The following is a 13,917-nucleotide window of genomic DNA, read 5'->3' as shown; positions in this document are numbered from 1 at the left end:
GTAGTCAAAATCCTATCAACAAAGAAATACTCAGGACTTCACTGATAAATTCTACCAATCATTTAGAGAAGAATTCCCAGCAATTCTCAAATTCTTCAAAAAAAAATAGAAGAGGAGAGAATACTTTACAACTCAATTTCTGATACCACAGACAGTAAAACTACAAGCCAGTATTCTTTATGAATATAGATTCCAAAAGCTCAACAAAATATCAGCAAACCAAATCCAGCAGCATATTAAAATAATTATATACCATGACCAAATGGGATTTATCCCAGGAGTGTAAGGGTGGTCCAACATATGAAAACCAGTATAATACACCACATTAATAGAATGAAGGGGGAAAACACACACACACAATCATTTCAATTGTTGTAGAAAAAGCACTTGACAAAATCCAACACTCTTTCATGATAGAAACACTTAAACTAGGAACTTAAGGGAAATTCCTCAACCTGATAAAGGGAATTTATGGAAAACCCAGAACTAACATCATAATTAATCATGAAAGACTTAGTCTTACCCTATAAGATCTGGAATAAATCAAGGATACTGACTTTTGCCATTTCTATTCAATATGGTACTAGAAGTTCTAGCCAGAGCAATTAGGAAAGAAAAAAATGTATTTATATTACAAAGAAAGAAGCAAAACTATCTCTTTTGGCAGATAATGTGACTATATATGGAAAATCCTAAAGTATCTAAAAACACAAAAAATTAGAGCTAATAAATTTATCAAAACTGTAGGCTATAAGTTCAACATATAAAAATCATTGTGTTGCTATACACGGCAATGAACAATCTGAAAGCAATCCCATTTTTGATAGCATCCTAAAGAATAAAATACTTAGAATTAATTTAACCAAGTCTGTAAAAGATTTATATACACTGAAAACTATAAAAAATAGCTGAACAAAACAAAGAAACATGTAAATACACAGAATGATAAACTGTATTCATGGGTTAGAAGATTTAATACTGTTAAGATGGCAATATTTCCCAAAACCATCTACACAATCAATGCTATCCCTAATGAAATTCTAAAATGAGCTATCACTTCACACCCATTAAGCTGCTATTAGAGATGATGTCGAGAAATTGGAACCCTTCTATGTGGCTGGTGAGAATGTGAAATTATGGTTTCACTGGAAAATCTTCTGGTGGTCCCTCAGAATGTCAAACATAGAATTAATTACCAAATGACCTAGCAATTCCTCTCCTACATAAATACCCAAAAAAGTTGAAAACAGGTACTCAAACAAATACATCACCAATATTCATAGTAACACTATTCACTGTAGCCAAAAGGTGAAAACAGACTAAATGTCCATCAACAGATGTGGTGTATATATACAATAGAATATGATTCAGCCACGAAAAGGAATGAAGTACCAACACATGCTACAACATGAATGAACTTTGAAAACATTACGCTAAGTGAAAAAAGCCAGACCAAAAAGGTCTTATATTATATGATTTCATTTGTTTGAAAAATCTAGAATAGGTAAATTCAGAGACAGAAAGCAGAATGGGTTGCCAGAGTCTATAGGGAGGGAGAATGGGAAGTGACTGCTTAATGGATAAGGGTTTTATTTTAGAATGATGTAAATGTTTTGGAATTTGATAGAGGTGCTGGTTGCACAATATTGTGAATGTACTAAATACCAAGTGTAATTGTATACTTGAAAATGGTTAATTTTATATTATGTGAATAAGAAAAAGCAAGATGTGACTATTAATAGTAAATTTTTTTAAATGTAGCAGTGACTGGACAACTTTAGGGTTTCCACTGAGATTATCACCCTGGTTATGAGCCAGGTGGAATAGATACTTCCAGAAGAAAAAGTGCCTTAACCAGTTGTAATGGATCACCAGAAATTGCAAGACTCAGAGGGCAGTGTACATTAGCCATCCTAGACTCCAGAAGAACTGCAGTCTATGTGACCCTTTTCTCAAATAATCCTTTTAATCTAATCTGCTAATGGTTCTTCCGTTCATACCAAATGTAGTGGGGACATTGGGAAGTTGAGAATGGAGGCCATTCTAGTTTCTCCTAACAACACTACCTTGGTACTGGTATATCTCCCAGCCTCTTGCAAACTCCAGTAAGTTAAAACACCCATTCCCTATCACTGAATTGATCAACAATGGCTCCTAGAATCCAATGCAGATTCAGAATTCAGAAGAGCTGTTTCTTCCCCCAGAATGACACAGCTTCCCAAGTCGTTGGAATAGACTCAAGAGCAATTCTGCAAATTCTGATTAATATTTTCTCAACCTCCATACTGCAGCAGGTGCCAGTCTTATTATACTTTCCAGATTAGACAACGCATGTCTCCCAGATCCTTCTTACAAATTGCATTCCCCTAAGTGCATCAGGCAAACAGGATCTGCACCCTTGGATAGTTACATAGCCCTTCTAAATTACTGGCCGGAGGTCCACATGGCAAGGAACTGCAGCCTGTTGCCAACATCAAACAAGGAACTAAGGCTTCCTGCCAATAACCATGTGAGGAAGCCATCTTGGAAGATGATCCTCTAGCCTAGTCAAACCTTCAAATGACTACAGCCCTGACCAACATCCTGACTTCAACCTCAGGGAAAGTCTGACAGCCAAAGCTACCAAGCTAAGCAGCTCCCGAATTCTTGACCCTTAGAATCTGCAAGAAATAATAAATATTATACTTTCAAATCATTAAGTTTTAGAGTAATTTGTTATGCAGCATCAAATAACTATTATAAAAGGCTAACTTGTCTTTTCCAATAATCAATGCCAAATAACAAGTTACTCCAAAATTTGTGGTGACAAACAACAATATTTATTCTGTTCACAAATATTCAATTTGGGGAAGGTTTTATGGGGACATCTTATCTCTGTTCCACTCTTCTCCATAATGTCCAAGGCTTCAGCTGGAAGACTCAAAAGCTGGGGGCTGGAAACTTCCAAGGCCTCATTCAGTCCCATGTCTGGTGGTTAATGCCAGGTATCAGTTGAGGATTCAAGCTCCTCTCCAAATGGGCTGCTCCACATGATCTCCCTGCATGGGCTTGTTGAGCCTTCTTTATGAATGGTGGCTGGGTACTATGAGCTGGAGTCCTGAGAATGACAAAGAATAAGATGGAAACCATATTGCCTTTTATAATCTAACCTTGGAGGCTGGTCACACAGTATCACTTCTGCTGCATTCTGTTAGTGAAGGAAATTACAAAAGTTTTCCCAAGTTCAAAGGGAGAGAACATAGATCCCCATCTCTCAATGGAGGAGTAGTAGCATTGCATTGGGAAGAGTATGTGGGATGTGGTATATATTAACATAGCCATCTTTGGAAAATACAATCTGCCACACTTGTCAAAGACTAATTCCCTGCAAATTGGCCTCTCAGGAAAGAAGTTAGCCTCTAGCAAATCTCCATGAAAACCAGCCATGTTCCAGTAATAAGCACGATTAACCCTGCTCAATTGTAGGCCTGGTCTCCAGCTTCACAATTATGCCAGGGAAAGGACAAATTCTTTCCTAACCATGAATGGTGAAGTGGCAAATCTTAGCACTACTTTGCCATGTCATACACCTATAACTATAAATGTTGGACCCCAGCATCCTTATCTTACCAGGGGAGAGACCAGTGCTTCTCTAATTCTATTAGCCAGGATTTCACCATAAAAGCAAAACCAGTAGGAGATGACAGATGGATAGATAGAGATACGAATTTATTACAGAGGATTTGCTTACACAATTGTGGGAACTGATTAAGCAGTCTCTGTAAGGCAGTCTCCATGTCTGACGCTGGATCTTGAAGTCCGCAGGGCAAGCAGTCAGGAAAGATAGAACATAAGCAGTCTGGAATGCCATGAACACAAGCTGGAAACTGACAAGGATCGACTAAATTCATATCTATTCCTGTTACCTCTGGAGAAAGCAGGGCCCTTCATCAAAGAGCCAAAACACACACCTAGCCCAGCTGATGCTTCACATCAATGAAGTGAATAATCAGATCAGCAACAACATGCGTCTGCTACAAAATGGTGGCTTCCTCCTCTTTAGTCTTCTAAATCTCTCCAGAATCTCCCTTGTGGCCCACTTGAACTGGAAATATACAAAAAAGGAATTCTGGGAAAGGTAGTTTAGCCTAGTCAAGTTGACACATTACAAAGTCTTCTCACTAATCAGGAAGCCTAAAACCCCACAGTCAAAAGTCAACACACTTCTCTTGGAATTGAATGCCTGGCTGTGCTGGATCACCATGCACTTCCCTAGAATGAATAAGCAAGAGACGACCTGCACAGCTGCTACTGATCTCCATTCCATGAGATTTTCCCAGTCATCACTGATCCTGCAGATCTTACCATGTGTGTTGTCTGAGCATTTGCCATTATTTACATGACTGCTGCTTAATAAAGTTAAATCAAAGATTAACAGAATAAATGTAAAGGACACACTATGAGCTCTGCACATAGCACATGCTCCACAGAAGTTAGATATTATTATTATGTTTATAATTATTGTTTCTCTTCAGCTCTACCAACATAGATTCTTGCCCATGTCATATGGATTTCAGCTACTACAATTTTTGTAAGAGATTTTTCCCATTTCCAGATAATATTTATCATTCTAGTAAGTCTGATACCAGCATCTAACAGGTTAGTCACAAGGACTTCAAATATCATAATTCATGGTGCAGGACCCATATAGACATGCCTAGGAGATATGTCATGTTCAGTTCTAGAACACTGCAATAAAATGAAAATCACAATAAAGTAAGTCAAATGAATTTTTTGATATCCCAGCATTTATAAAAGTTATGTTTACACTATACTGTAGTCTATTAAAGTGTATAATAGCATTATGTCTAAAACAACACTGTACATAACTTAATTTAAAAATAGTACTAAAAATGCTGATCACCATCTGAGCTTTCAGCAAGTCATAATCACGGATCACAGGTCACATAACAAATATAATAATAATGAAAAATAAAATATTGAAAAAATTACCAAAATATAACACAGAGATGAAAGTGAGCCAATACCACTAGAAGAATGGTCTGATAAACTTGCTCAACACAGCGTTGCCACAAACCTTCAATTTATAAACACAATACCTGCAAAGAGCAATAAAGTGAAGCACAGTAAAATGAGGTATACTTGTAATGTATATGGTAAATTGGCATTTCGGTTTTACAATCTCTTAAACTCTAGAAAAATACAGGTTTTGTGGCTTATGCAATTTGGGGGCCACCTTTTAGAAAAAGAATACAAAATTAAGAATAAAAATTTACATAAAGAGAAATATTTATTTAGAATAAGAAAAATCACAATAAAGTACACATTTTCAATAGCTGAAAAATTCCAGAAGTAAAACAAAGTCCAGAAAATTAACATAATGTTTTTGCTAATTGAGAACCTGACAACCTCTATAAGACTTTTTTCCACTTTTTTTGATACATATGTTTTGATTGCCTTTTCATGTGATAATTATTTTGTTGCATCATTTTAGTAGAGGCAATAGAAAGACAGTTCAGTTTCCAAAAATAGCTGTTCAAAAAAATTTATTATTAATAGTTTAGAAAAGTTTTAGCTTACAACTTAATAATTTATTTTATTTATTTTTAGGATTGTTAGAGAAAATCTCTTGCATGGAGAGAACTTCCATTTTTGATTAGGGATTAATAAGATCCAAAATCTCAGCTTCAGTTTTACCCATTTGATGATTAGAAGAATTTTCTACTGACTGAGAGGCAGTCTCTGGTCTGTTCTGCTCAATGTCACCCTTTAAGGATCCTTGGGAGTCCGCCTGCAGCCAGCAAACCCGTCAGCCCAATCCTTTAAAGGAGTTTGCAGTTAATGCTTACTCTACAGTGTCTTGTGTTACAGTTTCCCAAGTGTCAGTACAAATGTTATTTGAGATGTAACATGATTGGCAAAATGAGAAACACCACACAAAGATCCTTCTCAATTTATCTTGAACAATCTTTGATCGTCTGTACTAGAAGAATATTCTTTGTCATATTCCTATTTCTTCTTTATTTTCTTTCAAAGCTGCGATAAACATTTTTGTACATGTCTCCAGAGTTGCTGGATTCTGGTGCATGTGCTCTTTTAATTCTACCACATAGCCCCAAATTTAACTGGCTTCTAGTCTTCCTCATTCCACAGCCTTAACTTCAAAGACTCATAGTATTCTGGAACTTTAATCAACAAAGGTCTAGCTTTGCCTATCTATTTTAGTGCAGCCCTCTACTCTGTAAATTCACATCACCATGTTTTTGTAAATTTTGCAAACATAAGGGATTTTACCTATATTTGATCAAGACTAGGCTCTAACTCAATTTTACAAAGGTCTGGATAAGTTAAGGGATTTGTCCATGGTCCCAGAGCTAATAAATGACAGAATCGAAACTGAGCCCCAGGCCTACAGACTTCCCATGTTCTTTCTTCACTCATTCTTTCTTGTATCTAAATCTCATCTTGCTATAATTTTAGTTGCAACTTCACATCTTATTTTAAATTTGAGAAGACTCAATCATGAGAACAATATTCTCCTTGTAATAATGCTATCATTCCTTATCTTTCTCATTTGAAATTATGAAAGATTTTTGAAAGATTTCAGAAATACAAAAGTCCAGAAAATACTATAATGAATGCTCATGTACTCATGAGCCAGCCTAATTCAAACATAGCAAGTAAAATGTATTCCCTATATGTCACCTTTTTCCACTAACTTTCCTGACCTCTGCCACAGAGGAACCAATATCCAGAGTTTGATTGGCATTCTCATGATATCTTCATACTTTTGCTACAAATGTGGGTGTCACTAAGTGATATGTAATACTGATTTTCATGTTTTGAAACTTCATATAAATGGAATCACACTATATCTACTTCTCTGAAATTTGCTTTTGTCTTAACATATCTTAAAGATTCATCCGAGTTGACAGAGATACAACTAATTCATTTATTTCAACTGCTGCCATCTATTACATTGCATGAATATACTGTAAATTATTCCTTCTTTCACTGATGACCCAAAGCTGGAATGTACATGTCTCCAGGGGAATTTTTGGGTTCTAGGTATAGGCACTTTCACATTTACTGGACAGTGCTAATTTGTCCTCCAAACTTGGGTATACCAGTTAATACTACCAAGTGTTGGTAATCTCAGGCTTTTCATTTTTTGCAAGTCTAATGTTTGTAAATGGAATCTCATTCCTCCTTGGAATTCTACTTTTCAGATTGGCAGTGAGTTGGAGCATCTTTTCATAGATTTATTAGCCATCTGAGTTTCCTCTTCTCTGAATACCATGGTCCCTTTTTTACTGTGTTTTAAAATTTTGTTTTGTTTTCTGTTTTTCATAATATCAGTTACATACACTAAAAATATATTCTTTTAATATGACTTGTATTTTCATTATTTATGGTAACTTTACATTTGGAAGTTTTAAATTTCAATGTAGTAGCATTTACCAATTTTTTCCTATTATGCCTGTGCTTTAGGGTCTTGTTTAAAAAATTATTTCCAGTGCAGATCATAATAATATACTACATACTTTCTTCCAAAATTAAAATCTGCCTTTTCACATTTGGTTATGTTACCCACATGGAGGTTTGGTTTAGATTTGGTGTGATTTAGGGATGTAAACTTTTTTCTACACAAATAGCCAACTGCCTTAGCAACATTTATTGAACTGGCTATCCTTTACCCCCCATGGTAGGTCAACTTTCACCCCCCACAAAAAAGTATATATCCCTGTCCTAACCTCCAGCACCTGTGAATGTGACCTTGTTTTGCAAAAAGATCTTTGCATATATAAATAAGTGAAGGATCTGGAGATGAGGTCATCATGGATTAAGCTGGCAGGCCCTACATCCAATGACAAGGATCCTTCTAAGAAGAGGAGAAGACACAGGTACACAAGGGGAAGGTCACATGAAGATGGAGGCAGAGACTGGGGCAATGCAGTCACAAGCCAAAGACCTAGAGCCACCAGAAGCTAGAAGAGATGAGGAAGGATCCTTTTCTGGAGACTTCATAGGGGGCATGACGCTGCCAACACCTCACTTTCCAACTGCTGGACTCCAGAACTATGAGATTAATTTTCTGTTATTTTAAACCACCGCAAGTTTGTGTTTTTGTTTTTGTTTTTTTTACAGGAGCCCTAGGAAAATAATACAGTGCCACTGATCTGTAGCACCACCTGTTATGCATCAAGTCCCCATGTACATGAGCACTATTTCTGCACTTTTTGAGTTTGTTTCACTGGCCTATGCATCTATTTCCAATATAATACCATGTTACCTTAATTACTTTAACTTTTAATAAATCATGCTCTCTGATAAAGCAGGTTCTCTCAACTATTTCTTGTTAACTAACATAGTTTGACTATCCTTGGCCTCTTTGTTTTCTTCTATGTAACTTTGACAACTACGTTGTAAATTTCCATGAAAATCCTCCATTCTATTTAAATGGCATTTGAATTTATCAAATAGCTTAGAAAGAATTCACATTTTTAAAATTCCAAGTAGTATTATTTATAGCTCTACATTTATTTTGGTCATCTTAACTGTTTCTCATTAAAAGTTTTATAATTTTTCTCCAAAAATACTACATATTTTTGTTAGCTTTTTCCCTATTCTTCTATGTTTTTCATTGCTGCTTTGTAGGTTTTTTGGGTGTGTAGAAACAATTCTTGTATGATGGTCTTATTTGAAGCAACATTACTGAATTCTTTTAATTCTTGCATAATTTGTAGATTCTTTTGGGTTATTTATATAGAAAAATATACATTGTGCAATTTGTTTCTTTCATTTCTTTCTTTCCAATCCATATATATCAGTATGATGCTGAATAGAAGTTGTGATGGCTGTTTGTCCTTTTCTAGATTTCCAAGGGAATGCTTCTGATGCTTCACCACTAAGTTTGATGTTCAGTGTAAGCACGTTTTGTTTATCTACTGAGATAAACAAGTTGTCTTTCTTCTGTAGTCCACTAAGGTGGTGAATTGTTAGGTTGAACCATGTGAAATTGCAGATACATGATTGCTTTAATGATGAAAAGATCAATTTCAGATGACTCAACCTAATACATTAATAGAGTTGCTAGTATTAAGTTCTCCTTTCATTCCACCATTTCATGAGGTTAACTCGGCCAAGTTGGGTTTGTTTAATTTGGTTAAATTAACCTCATGAAAAAAAATTGTGGAGTATGTTTCTTCTTTTTATATATCCTAGTTTCATTTGTATAAAACAGGATTACATGGTCTTTAAGTATTTTGTAGAAATTAGTCTGTAAAATAATCTTGGTGTGATATTTGTATGTATCAAGAGAAGGAGTAGGTTTTACCTACTGATTCAATTCCCTTAGTTTTATAATCTTTATTGGGTTTTTAAATTGTGTATTGAATTAGTCTTGTTAAGTTATATTTTCTTAGAAATTTCCCATGCTAATTTTTCATAATCATTGGCATAAATATTTTCATAATTTCTTTTTTATTTTAGTCTCTGCCTTATTCATGGATATGCCCTTTTATTCCTTCTTAGTTATTTCCTTGTGCCTTCTTTTTGCTTGACAAGTATCGACAGAGATTTCTCTATTTTACCAGCCTTTTCAAAGAACCAGCTATTGGTTGGTAATGCTTACTCTTATATCTTTGTTTTCAATTTTGAAAAGGTTTATTCTCATTTCTTTTATTCCCTTATTTGTATTTCTTTTAAACTTAGACTATTATGATTTTTAAAAACTTCTTGAGTTGGATACATGATTCATGAATCTTCAATCTTACCTTACTAACTTAAGAATTTAAGGGTATAAATTTTCTTAGTACTACTAAAGACTGGATCTCATACTATTGAGTACCTTCATTATCTTTCAGCTCTTTTATGTTTTCTAATTTTAATTTTGATGTTTTTCTTTGACTCATGAATTATTTAGGAAGGAGTTCTCTAATTTCCAATTATTTAATGTTTTACTAGTTATTTCATTCTATCTTATATATTATTCCTTAATTGTATAGTAGACCTCCTAGCCTGAGGACCTATGATAGGCATAGTACCTCTTTGATAGCATTTATCATGTTGTATTACAGCCGTGCAGATATCTATCTGTCTTCTAAGTAGGCAGTAAGCTCCTTGAAGACAGGACCTGGGCCTTTTATCACTCTAACCCCAGGCCTATCACAATGCCAGTACAAATAGTAGGTGTTTAGTAAATTAATGTAGAGAGTGATTGAGTAAATAGTTCCCTAAAGAATACCAACCCAATTTTAGGTTCTCCAGCTTCTATCTTCTATCAAAGAGAAAACTGTATATCTCATTAAATTGTTTAATAGTAACCTACAAAAGATGTCTGTCTTAAAAATTAGACAGACCTAGCATATTAAATGAATTGAGCTATACTTAGTAAGCAAGAATTCAATGGCTGAGGGACAGATCATAGTGTTTCTTACAGATGGCCCATTTAAATGTTTGCAAAATATTACATTATGATCAAGCAAAATACAGTTTGAAGTATCACATGCTTCTGAAAATGATGAAGCTGCTTGTGCAGGAAGCCTCAGATTATTAGATGATACTGTTGAGAACAGTCCAATAGTGTTGAAACACAAAAAGAAGTTATCAGATCTTAGGATATTAAAAATAATTTTTTTCAATTAGTAGGTTGTTTTCCTATTCATATATATTCATTCATTTTTCATATTTTCATACATATTTTATAATATATTTCTCATATCACATAAACAAAAGGATATCCTTGTGCCTAAGTAAGAGTGTTGTAAGTAGATAGTAATTAAAGAATTATGGAATTATCTATCTAATTTTCATTACCATAAAATTTTATATAAAGAATCACCTATCTTAGGTAATCAGCAGAAATAAGTACAAAGGAAAGCATTATTTTATTCAGTAGATAAAGAAAACAAGCATGACCTATCAGAGAGATCAAACACTTCTCCACCTGTAATCTTCAATCTAACATACACATTTCAAAAAGTTTTACTACATGCAATCATTTCCCCTATATTAAAAAATTCTTCCAGGCAACAGTTTCTTCTTTTACTAAGTGTTGACACCTTCTGAAGTTATTATGACACAAAACTATTCCTTTCTACTGCTGCAAACACTAAACAACCATAAGAACTGAATAAGCTTTGTGCCTCCTTCTAACGGTTCCCCCCATCCTCCAGTTCTAAGGCAAGAAAGATATTATGGCAGAGCCATTTGATCCTGTTTCTATTTTAAATTATTTTCAGTAAAATCTTCATCCTTGAAATGGGCTTAAATAAAACACCAATTATTAAAATGTGTTTGTGGATGTGTTTGTTAGGGAGGATGAGGTTTTGTAGGTGTGAGTGTGTGTGTGTGTTTTCTAACTCCCTTACCACCATCACCAGAAATTCATGACCAAATATTTCATTTTAGCATTTCATCATATTCTCTAGGATTATTTTCTATTATAAACCACATTTGAGCATGACTTCAATAAGTACTTTGATGCATAAATGTAATGTAATTTAAATTACCATAATGTGAATCCATAATTACTCAGTTCACTGGGCTACTCATTCTGCCTCCTTATTCCTGCCCCATAGGATCAGAGTCAATAATGTCCGGAAACATAAAAAATAAGTGCAACAGTCATTAATACATTTATGAATTGTGTAACAATGTGAGTCAACTGGATAAATATTTTCAACAAGCATTTACTGAGCACTTGTACTGTTCTCACCATGGTAAGAAGATGAAGACTCTTCCCTTAAAAAATTGATGGTGCAGGTGAAGAAAAACTCCTGTGCTTTTTTGCATGTCATGTCATTCCCTCCTTTGCCATGAACACTTTGTCTGAAGCATCCCTATTTATCCCTTACTCAAGAGGAAGAGCCACATAGAATAGACCCACCTAAAAACCTACAGTGGCCATGCAGCATGAGTAAGCATTGACACTGAGGTCAAGTAGTAAATATTTTAGGCTTTGTGGGCCATGCAATCTGTGTTACAACTACTCAACTTTGCCCTTGTAGCCTGAAAACTATCTTACACAAAATTAAAGAAAGGAATGTGGCTGTGTTCCAGTAAAACTTTATTTACACAAACATGCAGCAAGACATATGTGGCCTGAGGACCAGAGTTTTGGGGCCCGTGGCTTAAAACCCTCTATGTATATGGAGAAGTAATAGAATTTAATGGCTAAACCATGGGCTCTGGAGCCAGATAGCATGGTTTCTAATTTTGTCTCTGCCACTTAAAAGCTGTGGACCTTGAACAAGTCATGTAACACTCTGTGTCTGTTACCATTATTCATCTGTGAAATAGAGATTATAATATACATGTATGTGTACGGAGCTTTTGTGAGCTGTAAATGAGTTAACAGATTTTAATGAGTTTAGGAAAGTGCCTGGTACATAAGTGCTATGTAAGGGTTAGCTAATATCACTATGTAGCACTCTATATATTTCTTATTCCAGGAGACTTATTATATTGTTTCTTTAGGCCAAGGATGCAGGAATTAAACAAGGGCCACAGACAGAATCAACTTCAATAAAAGTGTTAAAGGGCTTGAAACTGAGAACACCAAGTTTAATCTAAGGAAAAGGGTAGTTCACTATGAGAAAGAAGGGTATAGGAGTATAACAATAAGTAACCAGATGTTTTCACTGTGGGATATTATAAAAAAGGGGATAAAGGAGAAAATTGTAAAAGGGAGAAAGAATATAGGAAATGACCAGAGTAAAGGAAGGAAAAAGAGGTAAACAACTATAGTGTGCAATGGAGGGGTGTCTAAGTTATAGTCCAGCTCTTGACTCCTGGGTTCCAATGGCAGGCTCCCTGTTGTTCTGGTTGCACAAAAGTTCTACTTGGTCTCATGGAATTAATGTTGGGTATAAATGTCAAGACTGAAAGTCAGGTCCTGGAAACCAAGATTTAAACTCCTGCAAGATAGAGACAAGACAGAGATTGCTTCAGGTTCTCAGAAGAGTGCCCGGATGGACAAGAGAATTCATAATTAGCTAGGACCAAGTCAGGCTGACTAGCCTCTTCCCTGAGACCCTTATGTGACATGGATAAGAAAGAATGCTTTTTAGTATGATGCTAGATAATGCCTCCTATATGCTTTCTGTATCAGTTAGGCTGAGTTGGGTAATGTTTCATTAACAAATAACCCCCAGATTTCATCAGCTTAAAACAACAAAAGTTTATTTTTCACTCATGCTTACTCATGCTGCATGGCCACTGTAGGTTTTTAGGTGGGTCTATTCCATGTGGCTCTCCCTCTTGAGACCTAGACTGATACAGGAGATACGGTGGAACATTACTGATCATTTTGACAGAGAGAAAGGGACTCCAGAAGGTCTTGCATTGGCAACTTAATGTTTCAGCTTGGAAGTGATACTCATTAACTCCAACTCAATTTATAAGCCAGAGTTAATCATGTGGCCTGGCCCAAGCACAGGAGGGCCAAGAGGACAACCCTATTAAGTGCTGACACACTGGAGAACTAGAAGTATTTGGTAAGCAGCAAGCAACTAATGACTTCCACAGTTTTCAACCTAAAATGGAGAGTATTTATCCCAGCTTTCTTCAGAGAATATACTTGGAAAATATTCAAAAAGTCAGCCTTGGGAGTCTCCAGAATGAATTGTAAACACTACCAGGAAGAGAAGCTCTCTTCCTCCAAAGCCATGGCAAGTTGAGCAAACTCTGAAAGTTATAACTGCTATGGATGTCACCACACATGGGCATGGCAACAGCACTGGCAACAGACCTAGAATAGCTAACTTACAGTTAGGTAACACCCAGCCACCCAGAACCCACAAGGAGAAAGTAGGAATAGGGTGGCGGGTAGAAGGGGAACTTGAAGTCCCAGTGTTTCTCTTTGTGGGAATTTGAAGCCACAGGCTGGCAAGATTACCTCCTTGTCCTTGAGGC

General features: G+C 35.6%; 1 long non-coding RNA gene across 1 annotated transcript in view; it reads right to left on the bottom strand.

Moving 5' to 3' along the window:
- Positions 1-2,808: 2,808 nt before the first annotated feature.
- Positions 2,809-13,917, bottom strand: part of LOC118917491 (uncharacterized) — a 29,831-nt gene continuing 18,722 nt past the window's right edge. Inside the window, exons 3-4 of the long non-coding RNA XR_005026819.2 lie at positions 3,731-4,084; positions 2,809-3,097 (exon numbers count right to left, since the gene is read on the bottom strand). This is a non-coding gene — a long non-coding RNA (uncharacterized LOC118917491). The remainder of the gene's footprint in view (positions 3,098-3,730; positions 4,085-13,917) is intronic.

The sequence above is a fragment of the Manis pentadactyla genome, chromosome X (genome assembly GCF_030020395.1).
Source record: "Manis pentadactyla isolate mManPen7 chromosome X, mManPen7.hap1, whole genome shotgun sequence".
Taxonomy (NCBI): domain Eukaryota; kingdom Metazoa; phylum Chordata; class Mammalia; order Pholidota; family Manidae; genus Manis; species Manis pentadactyla.
The sequence above is the reverse complement of the archived record's forward strand: the minus strand, read 5'-3'. Positions and strand labels throughout refer to the sequence as shown.